Here is a 14893-nt window from a genome sequence, read left to right as displayed (position 1 = left end):
CTCCACTCCTCTTCTGCTGCAGCAAGACTATGCAGTGCCAGGGACAGAGCACAGGGGGTGCTGCATTCCTCTTCTCCCGCAGCTAGACTCTGCAGTGCCAGGGAGAGAGCACGGGGGGTGCTGCACTTTTCCTGCAGCCAGACTCTGCAGTGCCTGGGACAGAGCATAGGGAGAGCTGCAATCCTCTTCTCCTGCAACCTGGCTCTGCAGTGCCAGGGAGAGAGCATAGGGAGCGTTACAATCCTCTCCTCCCGCAGCCAGACTTTGCATTGCCAGGGGCAAAGCATAGGGGGTGCTGCACTCCTCTTCTACCGTAGCCAGGCTCTGCAGTGCCAGGGACAGAGCATGGGGCGCTGCACTCCTCTTCTCCTGCAGCCAGACACTGCAGTCCCAGGACAGAGCACAGGAGGCACTGTACTCCTCTTCTCCAGACTCTGCGGTGCCAGGGACAGAGCATAGGGGGTGCTGCACTCCTCTTCTCCAGACTGTGCAGTGCCAGGGAAAGAGCATAGGGGGCACTGCACTACTCTTCTCCAGACTGTGCAGTGCCAGGGACAGAGCATAGGGAGCGCTGCACCCCTCTTCTCCCACAGCCAGACTCTGCAGTGCCAGGGACAGAGCATAGGAAGCACTGCACTCATCTTCTCCCCCAGCCAGACTCTGCAGTGCCAGGGACAGAGCACAGGGGGCACTGCACTCCTCTTCTCCAGACTTTGCAGTGCCAGGGACAGAGCATACGGGGCGCTGCATTCCTCTTCTCCTGCAGCCAGACTCTGCAGTTCCAGGGACAGAGAATAGGGGGCGCTGCACTCCTCTTCTCAAGACTTTGCAGTGCCAGGGACAGAGCATAGGGAGCACTACACTCCTCTTCTCCCACAGCCAGACTCTGCAGTGCCAGGCACAGAGCATAGGGAGTGCTGCACTCCTTTTCTCCCCAGCCAGACTCTGCAGTGCCAGGGACAGAGCATAGGGAGCGCTGCCCTCCTCTTCTCCCGCAGCCAGACTCTGCAGTGCCAGGCACAGAGCATAGGGAGTGCTGCACTCCTCTTCTCCTGCAGCCAGACTCTGCAGTGCCAGGGACAGAACATAGGGAGCGCTGCACTCCTCTTCTCCCGCAGCCAGACTCTGCAGTGCCAGGGACAGAGCATAGGGGGAGCTGCACTTCTCTGCTCCTGCAGCCAGACTCTGCATCGCGCAGCCAGACTCTGCAGTGCCCGGGCCAGAGCACAGGGAGTGCTGCACTACTCTTCTCCTGCAGCCAGACTCTGCAGTGCCAGGTACAGAGTATAGGGAGTGCTGCACTTCTCTTCTCCAGCAGCCAGACTCTGTGCTGACAAGGACAGAGCATAGGGAGTGCTCCACTCCTCTTCTGCTGCAGCAAGAATATGCAGTGCCAGGGACAGAGCACAGGGGGTGCTGCACTCCTCTTCTCCAGCAGCCAGACTCTGCAGTGCCAGGGAGAGAGCACAGGGGGTGCTGCACTTCTCCTGCAGCCAGACTATGCAGTGCCTGGGAAAGAGCATAGGGAGCGCTGCAATCCTCTTCTCCTGCAACCTGGCTCTGCAGTGCCAGGGACAGAGCACATGGAGCACTGCACTTCTCTTCTCCCACAGCCAGACTCTACAGTGCCAGGGACAGAGCACAGAGAGTGCTGCACTCCTCTTCTCCCAGCCAGACTCTGCAGTGCCAGGGACAGAGCACAGGGGGTGATGCACTCTTCTTCTCCTGTAGCCAGACTCTGCATTGCCACGAACAGAGAATAGGGGGTGCTGCAATCCTCTCCTCCCGCATCCAGACTCGGCAGTGCCAGGGACAGAGCATAGGTGGCGCTGCACTTCTCTTCTACTAGCCAGACTGTGCAGTGCCAGGGTCAGAGCACAGGGGGCGCTGAACTCCTCTTCTCCCACAGCCAGACTCTGCAGTGCCTGGGACAGAGCACAGGGAGTGCTGCACTCCTCTCCTCGCACAGCCAGACTCTGCAGTGCCAGGGACACAACATAGGGGGCGCTGCACCGCTCTTCTCCCGCAGCCAGACTCTGCAGTGCCAGGGACAGAGCAGAGGGGATGCTGCACTCTTCTTCTCCCGCAGCCAGACTCTGCAGTGCCAGGGACAGAGCATAGGAAGTGCTGAACTCCACTTCTCCTCCAGCCAGACTCTGCAGTGCAGAGACAGAGCACAGGGAGCGCTGCACTCCTCTTCTCCCACAGTCAGCCTCTGCAGTGCTGGGGACAGAGCATAGGGAGCACTGCACTCCTCTCTCCAGCAGCCAGACTCTGCAGTGCCAGGCACAGAGCATAGGGAGTGCTGCACTCCTCTTCTCCTGCAGCCAGACTCTGCAGTGCCAGGGACAGAGCATAGGGAGTGCTGCACTCTTCTTCTCCCACAGGCAGATTCTGCAGTGCCTGGGACAGAGAATAGGGAGCGCTGCATTCTCTTCTCCCGCAGCCAGACTCTGCAGTACCAGGCACAGAGCATATGGAGTGCTGCACTCCTCCTCTCCCCCAGCCATTCTCTGCAGTGCCAGGGACAGAGCATAGGGGGAGCTGCACCTCTCTGCTCCCGCAGCCAGACTCTGCAGTGCCAGGGACAGAGCACAGGGGGCGCTGCATTCCTCTTCTTCCGCAGTCAGCCTCTACAGTGCCAGGGACAGAGCATAGGGGGTGCTGAACTCCTCTTCTCCCGCAGCCAGACTCTGCAGTGCCAGGGACAGAGCACAGAGAGTGCTGCACTCCTCTTCTCCCAGGCAGACTCTGCAGTGCAAGGGAGAGAACACAGGGGGCGCTGCACTCCTCTTCTCCCATAGCAAGACTCTGCAGTGCCAGGGACAGAGCACAGGGAGTGCTGCACTCCTCTCCCCGCTCAGCCAGACTCTGCAGTGCCATGGACAGAGCACAGGGAGTGCTGCACTCCTCTTCTCCTGCAGCCAGACTCTGCAGTGCCAGGTACAAATAAAAGGGAGTGCTGCACTTCTCTTCTCCCGCAGCCAGACTCTGTGCTGGCAAGGACAGAGCATAGGGAGTGCTCCACTCCTCTTCTGCTGCAGCAAGACTATGCAGTGCCAGGGACAGAGCACAGGGGGTGCTGCATTCCTCTTCTCCCGCAGCTAGACTCTGCAGTGCCAGGGAGAGAGCACGGGGGGTGCTGCACTTTTCCTGCAGCCAGACTCTGCAGTGCCTGGGACAGAGCATAGGGAGAGCTGCAATCCTCTTCTCCTGCAACCTGGCTCTGCAGTGCCAGGGAGAGAGCATAGGGAGCGTTACAATCCTCTCCTCCCGCAGCCAGACTTTGCATTGCCAGGGGCAAAGCATAGGGGGTGCTGCACTCCTCTTCTACCGTAGCCAGGCTCTGCAGTGCCAGGGACAGAGCATGGGGCGCTGCACTCCTCTTCTCCTGCAGCCAGACACTGCAGTCCCAGGACAGAGCACAGGAGGCACTGTACTCCTCTTCTCCAGACTCTGCGGTGCCAGGGACAGAGCATAGGGGGTGCTGCACTCCTCTTCTCCAGACTGTGCAGTGCCAGGGAAAGAGCATAGGGGGCACTGCACTACTCTTCTCCAGACTGTGCAGTGCCAGGGACAGAGCATAGGGAGCGCTGCACCCCTCTTCTCCCACAGCCAGACTCTGCAGTGCCAGGGACAGAGCATAGGAAGCACTGCACTCATCTTCTCCCCCAGCCAGACTCTGCAGTGCCAGGGACAGAGCACAGGGGGCACTGCACTCCTCTTCTCCAGACTTTGCAGTGCCAGGGACAGAGCATACGGGGCGCTGCATTCCTCTTCTCCTGCAGCCAGACTCTGCAGTTCCAGGGACAGAGAATAGGGGGCGCTGCACTCCTCTTCTCAAGACTTTGCAGTGCCAGGGACAGAGCATAGGGAGCACTACACTCCTCTTCTCCCACAGCCAGACTGCAGTGCCAGGCACAGAGCATAGGGAGTGCTGCACTCCTTTTCTCCCCAGCCAGACTCTGCAGTGCCAGGGACAGAGCATAGGGAGCGCTGCCCTCCTCTTCTCCCGCAGCCAGACTCTGCAGTGCCAGGCACAGAGCATAGGGAGTGCTGCACTCCTCTTCTCCTGCAGCCAGACTCTGCAGTGCCAGGGACAGAACATAGGGAGCGCTGCACTCCTCTTCTCCCGCAGCCAGACTCTGCAGTGCCAGGGACAGAGCATAGGGGGTGCTGCACTCCTCTTCTCCTGCAGCCAGACTCTGCAGTTCCAGGGACAGAGCATAGGGGGCGCTGCACTCCTCTTCTCCAGACTGTTCAGTGCCAGGGACAGAGCATAGGGAGCGCTGCACCCCTCTTCTCCCACATCCAGACTCTGCAGTGCCAAGGACAGAGCATAGGAAGCACTGCACTCATCTTCTCCCCCAGCCAGACTCTGCAGTGCCAGGGACATAGCACAGGGGGCACTGCACTCCTCTTCTCCAGACTTTGCAGTGCCAGGGACACAACATACAGGGCGCTGCACTCCTCTTCTCCTGCAGCCAGACTCTGCAGTTCCAGGGACAGAGAATAGGGGGCGCTGCACTCCTCTTCTCAAGACTCTGCAGTGCCAGGGACAGAGCAAAGGGAGCACTACACTCCTCTTCTCCCACAGCCAGACTCTGCAGTGCCAGGGACAGAGCATAGGGGGCACTGCACTCATCTCGTCCCACGCCAGACTCTGCAGTGCCAGGGACAGAGCAAAGGGAGTGCTGCACTCCTTTTCTCCCCCAGCCAGACTCTGCAGTGCCAGGGACAGAGCATAGGGAGCGCTGCCCTCCTCTTCTCCCGCAGCCATACTCTGCAGTGCCAGGCACAGAGCATAGGGAGTGCTGCACTCCTCTTCTCCTGCAGCCAGACTCTGCAGTGCCAGGGACAGAACATAGGGAGCGCTGCACTCCTCTTCTCCCGCAGCCAGACTCTGCAGTGCCAGGGACAGAGCATAGGGAGAGCTGCACTCCTCTTCTCCCACAGCCAGACTCTGAGTGCCAGGGACAGAGCATAGGGAGCGCCGCACTCCTCTTCTCCTGCAGCCAGACTCTGCAGTGCCAGGCACAGAGCATAGGGAGTGCTGCACTCCTCTTCTCATGCAGCCAGACTCTGCAGTGCCAGGGACAGAACATAGGGAGCACTGCACTCCTCTTCTCCCACAGCCAGACTTTTCAGTGCCAAGGACACAGCATAAGGGACGCTGCACTCCTCTTCTCCCGCAGCCATACTCTGCAGTGCCAGGGCCAGAGCATGGTGGCCCTGCACTCCTCTTCTCCCACAGCCAGACTCGGCAGTGCAGGGACAGAGCATAGGGAGCACTGCAGAACTCTTCTCTCACAACCAGACTCTGCAATGCCAGGGACAGAGCATAGGGAGCGCTGCACTCCACTTCTCCCACAGCCAGACTCTGCGGTGCCAGGGACAGAGCATAGGGAGCGCTGCACTCCTCTTCTCCAGCAGCCAGAATCTGCAGTGCCAGGGACAGAGCATGGGGGCACTGCACTCCTCTTCTCCAACAGCCAGACTCGCAGTGCAGGGACAGAGCATAGGGAGCGCTGCAGTACTCTTCTCTCACAACCAGACTCTGCAATGCCAGGGACAGAGCATAGGGAGCTCTGCACTCCACTTCTCCCACAGCCAGACTCTGCAGGGACAGAGCATAGGGAGCGCTGCACTCCTCTTCTCTCACAGCCAGACTCTGCGGTGCCAGGGACAGAGCATAGGGAGTGCTGCACTCTTCTTCTCCCACAGCCAGACTGTTCAATGCTGTTGCATGGGAAAAGAAGGCTGCATCATTGCCCCCCATCCATCCCATGCCCCCATTGTCTAATAGAAATGAGATAGCAACACATGGCCTGGCTCTGCAGCTTCTATGTCCTTTTTAGTGGTGCCAGGCAGCAACAGCAAGCACAGAGCGGTAGCTCCTCTGCTATGCCTACCTGCTTCCTTAGCTTTGCAATCCGAGGCACAAGGCCCTAGAAGATAACAGAAGCCGGGGCATCATGCTGTCTCCCACCCTCCCTGCTGACCTACCTGCCACTGCTAGCAATTGAAGGAAGGTCTGATTAGGAAAATAATGTGGCAAGGAAAGCACCACGGGGCAGTGCCATGCCTTCACCAGAAGTGCAAGTGTCCCTGCTCTCAGCATAGAGGTGTGGGAAACAGGAGGTGACAGGTGGTGGCAGAGGTGACGCTCTGTGCCGGAAACAGAGAACACTACCCCCTCTGCAGCACTATGCTGTAGACAAGTGGACTTGAAGAGACATATTACATGTTAGGGAGAATTCGAGAAATGTGCTAATTTCCCTTACCTTTTGAGACCCCCAGCAATTTTGCTGGATTTCTGGGATTTGATTTTTTACCTGGTAATAGTGTGAGCCTTTTTTCCCACTTTTCCATGTATTTTGATGTGTGTTTTACTTTTGTGTTCTTTGGCTATGGAGTTTTAAAACAACTCCATAGGCATCATCGTTTTCTGTGTGTCACACAGCACCTTCAGTGCAGTGGCACAGGGAGGTCTTTCAGACTTCCCAAGGTTTAAATACCTTCTCTGGGACTGACTACTGTCTCCCAGAGCATGTAAATTTAAGTTGACTTTACTAGTCTCTTTAAATTTACTGACCCAGCACACACTATCTTCCTATAGAGTGCTGGAGGGGTTGCCTAGCTTTCCCTGAGTCAAAACACTCATGTAACAGTCAAATGTTACCCTTTCCTACTTTAAATGGCTGGTGGCAGTGGTTTAGATCAGACTTGCACATTGGTCTGGGCCCTCTGTCCACTGTGTCCACCTGGTGTGACCAACTAAGTCAGCTGTGATCTCACTGTTTCTACTGTGTACTGTCATCGTATTTAAAGTTGCTCTGTGAAACCTAGGCCTTTTTCTCCCTCTTTAGGATTCTCAAATTTAGGTGGGTTTCTCTACCTGTTTAACATGCACTGTCACCATATTTAAAGTTGCTCTGTGAAACCTAGGCCTTTTTCTCCCTCTTTAGGATTCTCAAATTTAGGTTGTCCTTCCTTCCTATCTTAATATTACCTGGGCCTCTCCTGCGCTCACCGCTTAAGTACCGTCCTGTGCCACTCTCCTGCTCACTTGCCTCTCGCTGTCTTGTCTGCCTACTCCTGGACCCCCTCCTCTCCCACCTACTCTATGGTGCTCTCTGTCTCCCCCATCTTTTCAAACTGTTTCACTATTGACTATTCTGCTCTCCTCACTAAGTCTGGTAGGAAAAAGTTTAAAAAGGACATCCTGGTCTCCAACCCAGACCTCCCTATCGCTGACACCTACATCAGTGCCTCCTCCAAGGAAACTCTCACCGACATCCTCTTTGTCGTTCCTTCTCCAGATCTATGGACCCCTCATATGGTCTCTGTTCTCTCGCCTTTCTCCTCTTCTCCCATTAATGGTGGTACTCGCTGGGATGCCCTCCTGGCCTCCTTCCTTTCCTCTAAGGTCATCATTAATGTCTACTCTAATGGAACCGTCTTGGTCCAAGGCCCTCAGGCCAACCTTCATCTCTTTGATAGATGCTTTCCGCGCCTCATCAACTTCCTTTCTTCTCCTGCTTTCCCCTCCCCACTTCCTTGGCTACCTTGCCTACCCCCTCCCACTCTGCCCCCTCTCTGGCGCTTTCTACACCTCTGCAGGGCGTACCTCTGATCTGTACCCCTCCCCGGAAGTCCTTCAAGGAGGGCAACCTTCTCCACATTGCCACTCTTAACTACCGATCCGCTGTCAAACACTCCTCTGACATCTGCTGCCTTCTTGAAGAACTCAACCTCCATGTCCTCGGTCTCAGTGAGACATGGTTTACGTCCTGCTCTGTCACCAGCTTTGACATGTTCCTACCTGATGGCTACAAGATCCTCTCCGCGCCCAGGCCCAACAGATCTGGTGGAGCGTAGCCCTTATCTTCCCTGAGTGGATTCCTGCCTCTATCATTCCTACGCAGGCCTACTCCTCTTTTCAATGCCTCGTCTGCAGGGTCTCTCTCTCGCCTCGCCATTCCCTTACTGTGGCTACTATCTATCGGCCACCTGGTCAGGTTTCTTCCATCCTCTCTGAGTGGGCGGACCTCTCCTCTTCACTCCTGGCCTCAACCACTCAATTCCTCCTCCTCAGAGACTTCAACATCCAGCTGGATGCCTCCTGCCCCCCATCTGAACTCTTTCACGACCTCTGCGACTCTCCCTCACTATTCTCCCCTCTGGCCCGACTCACTCTGCAGGGCACACTCTCGATGTTCTGATCTCTTCAGCCCTTCCCCTCTCTATCCCTCTTTCCACTCCTCTCTCCTGGAGGGACCACTTTCTCCTTTCCTCCCACCTCACCCTCCCTACCCCGCAGGCGAAGCCACCTCCATATCTACCACCCACCTTCTCGGTCACCCGACCCATGAAGCGTGTCTCAGTTGAGGCTATCGCTGCCACCTTCTCACCCCCTCCCCTCCCCTGGCTGACTCTCACCCTGACGCAGCCCTCTTCACTCTCCACTCTGCTATATCTGATACTCTTGACATCCTTTCCCCTGTCATGAGAATCCGCTTGAAGCCCAAAGCCAAGTGCAACTCCTGGTACGACTCAGACCTCATCAGCCTAAAACGGAAGTGCAGGGTTGCCGAGAGGAAATGGCGTGCTTCAAGTTCATCCTCTGACAAACTGGCCTGCCGCCTGCTGCAAAGACAATACCGGCTCTCCATCCTCACCAAGAAGAGAGCTCATATTCAAAACCGCATCTCTGCGGCATCTAACAGCTCGCTGAACTCTTTAAAATCTGCAGGGAACTAGCCAATCCTGCCGCAGTCTCTACCTCTCCTGTCCCTTCCCAGGCCCTATGCACGGCATTGGCCTCTCACTTAATTTATAAAACTCAGGACATCCTGTCCTCACTCTCCTCCTCTCACCCCCCTCCCACTATTCCCTGCTCTTCCTCTGGCCCTTCTGCTGCCACCCCTCCTCCCTCCTTCTCTACCTTTCCCCTTTTCTCTCCAGACAAGGTTTCTAGACAAGTCCGACCTATGAAAGTCTCGTCAAAACAGGTTCACCCATGTTCCTCCAAAACTACTAAGGATCACATCGACTCCCTAGCTCCTGCCCTGGCAGATTTCTGCAATCACTCCTTCGCTAGTGGAGTCTTCCCTTCCCCCCTGAAGCACTCCCTTGTGCACCCTCTTCTTAAGAAACTCTCTGCCGACCCCTCCTGGCCGGCTAACTATCGTCCAATCTCCATAACTCCCTTCCTGGGCAAGCTCCTGGAGAAACTGGCCATCTCCCAATTCAATCTCCACACTGAATCTGTTGGTTGTCTTCATGACCATCAGTCTGGCTTCAGAGCTGCCAGAAGCATGGAAACTGCTCTCCAGAACATCCGTGAAGACCTGCTCTCCAACCTCGACTCTAACACCCCTTGCGTTCTTATCCTACTTGATCTCTCTTCTGCCTTTGACACGGTCAATCGTGCCATCCTTCTCAACTGTCTCTGTGACAACCTGGGTATCACTGGTCTGGCTCTGGCGTGGCTGACTTCTTTCCTCTCCGACTGACCCTCCCAGGTCCAACTTGGGTCCTTCCTCTCTGACATCTTTTTCTCTACCTGTGGTGTCCCCCAGGGGCTAACCTCTCTCCCTGGCTGTTCAACCAACACCTGGCACTCCTTGCCCACCGCATCGCCACTCTCTGCCCCAACTTTCAGTGCTATGCTGATGACACCCAGCTCATTTTCAGGCTACCCGAGGCCTCCTCCTCTCCCTCCCTCATCTCTGACTGTCTGTCTGTGTAAGTGACTTCAATTCAGCAATCCAACTAAGTCAATGCCTAGTCTGGGATGCCCAATGGAAGCCCTTATTTATATATTGTTATGTCAAGTTCTTAAATCTGTATGATAAACCCTTACATAACAACCCTTTCTTTGAATCCCCCGGACCTCACTGAGCCAAGAAGTAGGTTTGTTTTGCAAATTAAAAGGTTTATTGGAAAAATTAAACAATATGTATGTATATCACACTTTTATGAATACATTAATATTTGATAGCACACTTATGAGTATGAACAGTGATCAACAATGGATAATATTACAGTAGCACAATTCCTTAATTACTTAGGAGTTGGAATAGAAAGGATAAGGTAGCAGAAAATACTTTGTATGGTTTCAAGGAAAAGCAATGATGGAAAGAATGCAGCACGGAAATAAACTGGATATGGTTTCTACAAGAGATAATCTGATCACTTTTTCCTTTGTGACAACTCCTCCCCCCCTATGCAATATGTAGCGATGGAAATGAGGGCACAGAGGTTTTCAGGAATACAATCAGAAGCAGTTCAGTTCCCGTTCCCCCCTGCAAGCTAAGAGAAACAGGGATGATTTTAAAACACAGGCCAAATACTTTTAAATGTGATTGCAAGGAAGTGAAACATATGCTAAAAATGGTTTTAATTCCCTATCGGAGATTCAGGGTAGGTGATAGCTACTTTGAATTAGTTCAGGTCAACACTAGCAATGAATCAGGAATGATTATCAGGTTGAAAACGAATTTCAGCAGTGGAAAGCAAGAAGCAGCTATTTTACAAGTGGTGAAATTGAGTTAAATTGCAATTCGCTTCACTTTTTCTGAGTGCGTCGATCGTGATTACGGTAAAAAAATAAGGAGTTGGAAGGTCGTTTTGGGTTTGTTGGAAAGCTCAGGTTCTTAGCTTTAAAATGACAGTTCAATCTCGCTTCTAGGACATACGGTCCAAAAGATACTGGCCCTACTTACGACCCTGGCGGAGAACCATGGTGCAATTTGCACCATGGTCCATGGCGCAAAGCTGCCAACTCCGCCATGGGGGTTGGCGGACTTACCGCCCCATTCCGACCTTGGCGGGGCGGTAAGTCCCCAATCCCCATTTACCCTTCCCCATTCCCATTTTTGCCCCATAGGGTATAATGGGAGTGGGGAAGGCGTTAATTACGCCACCGTAAATTACGGTGGCGTAATTAACAACAAGTCCCGTAGCGCCATGGATTTTTCCGCGCGGAAAAAGCAGGCGAAAAAAGCACCATGGCGCTACGGGAACTCGTAGTAAGGCGGAAAGGTACGCCATGCATTATGCCGGCGTAAACCCCTTTCCGCAAGGGTCGTAATGAGGGCCACTGACATTTTTGTGGAGGTAGATTTTCAGAAATGAAGTCAAGATTTCAGAATGACAGATGACACTTTTGCAGCTTTGAAATCACAGAATGGACACACGGTTTCTATGCAGTCTAATTAGGTTGAAATGGATGGGATGAGATTACTTTAGACTAAGATATGACTATGCACAGTTCTTGGCTGGATACTCACTCCTAGTTTTGGACTGGAACGGACCTCGTCACAGATCTGGTCAGGTTTGGGCTGCAGTCCTCTCTCCGGACAGTCTCTGGCACTGGTTATGCTCACAGCGGTCTGGTCTGGGTCTGCTATCGGCCCTGCACAGTGGTCTGGTCTGGGTCTGCTATCGGCACGGCACAGCGGTCTGGATATGGTTCTGGCACAGGGTTCTAGCCAGAATCAAAAGAGCTTGCCCGGCTGTTGAATAGTTTAGTTAGGTTGCTGGATTCTGAGGCCTGCTGAGAAGGATTCAGCTTTTGGTTCAGGCCTCTCTGCTTCAAGTTCTGGAGTCTATCTGGAGTCTAAGTTATGGATATGGTCAGGCAGCGTGCTGCGCAGGAATCGATTAAAGAGTGGAAAATGAATGTCCCTATCTGGGTCTCAGTGGTTCTTTTTATGTCTTTTGGGTTGGAAGGCTGACTTTCTATGCCCAACCCTCTGAGGATCCTGATAGGTTAAAGGATTTACTGTGACCTGACTGGAGAAGGGAATTGTGAGTCAGAATGAGTCATCTGTTATCATCTTTAGGGCTCCAGGAAAGGACACTCCCCTTTGTGTCCCTACAACATATCTTCTTTTTCATAAAACACATAATTACAAGATACACAACTTGTTAATATTACCTAAATTGCATGACAGATTGCTTAAGGTACCGTTCGGTTCAAGCCACATGTTTCTACGAACTTGGGTTCAGAAATGACAACATTTTGCACTTTTAGTGGGTTTTGCCATATTGGTTTTTCATCAAATCTGACACGGAGGTACACACCCTCTCTGTGCATATTACAGTAAGTTTTGAGGTCCCTAGCATAAACACAGACGTTACAATATTAATAATTACAGGGCTTGGCCTCAGAACATCCCACAACGTCCAGCTTAGCCTCAAATCGTGGGTGCATTTTTCATATTAAGAATCCCCAAATTGTACATTTCTGTCAACTTGATACAATATTTTATAAGCAATTTAATAAAACATACATTTGCCTCCACTGCAGTACACCCATTGGTTTGTCCCCGCCCCTAGAAACTTGGCTTGACTCAGAGATCAGATGTCTTGCCTTCCCCCAGAGCAGTGTTGACATTCACACCCAAAATCAGCATACCCTATTCAGCTGAAGGAATCCTTTGTCTGTTTTTTCCTGCTAGCAGGGCATCAGTCCAGGGTGCCACTCTCCATTTGATTAACAGAACCTTGTGATTTCCTGCCTTCTTGCTGAGATGACCAGGTGTGAAGACTTCTCATGGACAAGCAAGCCTTTGAAGTCGCAGCTAACTCAGGTTCACTGTTTAGCTCCTGAAATACAAGTCTCCTGTCAGAATTTAGATGGCTAGCGCCAGTCAGTGGTGGGCAATGGTATTGCACCCATTTTTGACAGCTGCCTTACATTAATACATTTCAAAAAGGGGATTTTACTTGATAGCATATGATCCTTGCTAAAATTGTATTGATGTGGATTCTGCAGTAGAGTAATGTAGAACGCCCAACCAGAAGTTGGATTTTTTTGGTGGTTTCATGCCCATGATTTTAGCAATTTTGACAATCAAGAAAATGAATTGTTGAACAGCTCTGTATTCCTTTGTCTGCTTTTGTTCTGTGGGCAGCCAAAGGATGGGGCTGGCAATGGTGTCCTGTATTAACACTGACAGAGGCAAAAGAAGATGGCAGCCTGTCTGTGTCAGGTTCTCACTGCGCACTTTCTGGTGATTTCTGGCCAGCAGCATGCTTTCCGGCGGCCATTATGAGGTTTCCCATGTCAGTAATGCACAATGATGTTGTATGGCTTGGATGCGTGGGTTGAAACATCCCACATCTGCCATCCAGGATTGGTGTGCCGCCAACGACCTATGCCTTAATGCCAGTAAAACTGAGATTCTACTCATCGGCACACCCACTCCCTCCTTTCCTGAAGCTCTCTGGCCGGCCTCCCTTGGCCCTCCTCCCCTCCCGACCGCAAGGCAAAAAACCTTGGGGTCATCTTCGACTCTACACTCTCCTTCTCCCCTCATATCTCGGACGTCTCTAAGAGGTCACACTACCAGCTACACCTCCTTAGAGGTATTCTTCCTTTCCTATCCTTCCCCCAGAAGCTCACTGTCTCCAGAGCCCTGGTCCTCTCCAAGCTGGACTACTTTAACAGCCTCTGTCTACATCTTCCCGCCTCCACTCTCCGCCCTCTGCAACTTATCCAGAACAGGACTGCAAGAATTTTCCTTGGCCTCAAGCCCAGGGATCATATCTCTCCCGGACTGAAATCTCTGCACTGGCTCCCAGTGGCTGCGAGGATTAAATTCAAAACCATCTGCATTGTACACAAGGCCTTCTGGGGTCTGGGGCCGAAATACCTTCAACTCTCTCTTCCTAAATACCTTCCTTCACAAGCTCTTCGCTCATCTGCCTCCAACTCCCTCAGGGTCAGTCGCTTCTCCAAGCAACGAGTTGGTGGCAGATCACTCTCTTCGGCAGGGGCCTCTCTCTGGAACAGCCTTCCTGCCTCCCTGAAACTCGAGGAGAACCACCTCCGGTTCCGGAAACACCTCAAAACCTTCCTCTTTGCTTCTGCTTTCTCTCCTCCCATCCCTTGCTGAACTCCTGACTGAAATTGCACAGGTTACCTGGCCACCCTTCTGATATCTGGCCCAGGCCCTGTCAACTGCCCACCTGCACTGCTTCCCTGGTAACCCCTGCACTTGGGGACTGTTTTTTCTGTATCCCTTCAGTCCCCTTTTCAGCACTTTATCCGCACTTTCTTGCACATGCCTGTTGTTTTTTCATGTGTTCTTATTTATTCCACTTCCCATGTACTGCACTTTCCCCTCTCCCTTTTCCCCCTTGCACTCTTCCTTTTTTCCCCCCTACCCATGCACTTGCACGATCTGAATAACACCTGGCCCAGTAAGATCGTTGTCGGTCCTCCCTTTGTCCCCCCCTTGCCTCGTCGCGCCTTGAAACACTTGTGTATAGGCGCGTTATAAATGCCATATCATATCATATCATACCATGACTTTTCCCGACCGCAAACAATGGTAGGTAAAAATCGGGTCAGCCATGTTTTTCAATATGGCGCCCAAGAACTATCTGTAAAAACAGACTCTGGTAGACTTTTTTCGCCATTTCCTTTAGGAAATGTCCTTCTTGTGTTTGTCTCTTCATGCCAAACCAGGTTTGGTCCCTTTGTTCATTGGCCTTTGGCGTGCTTCAGTGCTGAAGCCCTCCTCTGGAGCCAGGGTGTCTGGGGTGGACAGGATGTGAGGGAGGTGCTTGAAACTCCCTGTGCTTAGTCTCCTAGGAGACCTGAATGCACTCTGGCGTGAGTGGCCGGCTGGCTGTCCGGCAAGGACAGCCACCCTACTGTGTGAGTGACAGCCAGGCTGGAATGAATGGGGGGAAATTGTTTAAAAGCAGGTCTCTGGGACTTGGAAAGCAGAGTCAATCACTGGAATGAAAGAACCGAAGAGGAGAGGAAGGAAGAGGACTGCTGCAACTCCTGGACGACCGGTGAAGCCCTGCTGCAGGTCCGAATTGCCTGATACTCCGACGACAGGGAAGCCCTTCAAGGTTAACTTCTTCC

The 14893-nt window shown here is 53.0% G+C and overlaps 1 protein-coding gene across 2 annotated transcripts in view; it reads left to right on the top strand.

The window, feature by feature from the left end:
• LOC138498720 (prostate stem cell antigen-like) overlaps positions 1-14893 on the top strand; it is a 69610-nt gene that overhangs the window by 14685 nt on the left and 40032 nt on the right. The window lies entirely within an intron of this gene.

The sequence above is a fragment of the Ambystoma mexicanum genome, chromosome 5q, assembly GCF_040938575.1.
Source record: "Ambystoma mexicanum isolate Mex_15411 chromosome 5q, UKY_AmexF1_1, whole genome shotgun sequence".
NCBI classification, from domain to species: domain Eukaryota; kingdom Metazoa; phylum Chordata; class Amphibia; order Caudata; family Ambystomatidae; genus Ambystoma; species Ambystoma mexicanum.
Note: the sequence above shows the minus strand (reverse complement) of the source record. Positions and strands in the feature narration are given on the sequence as shown.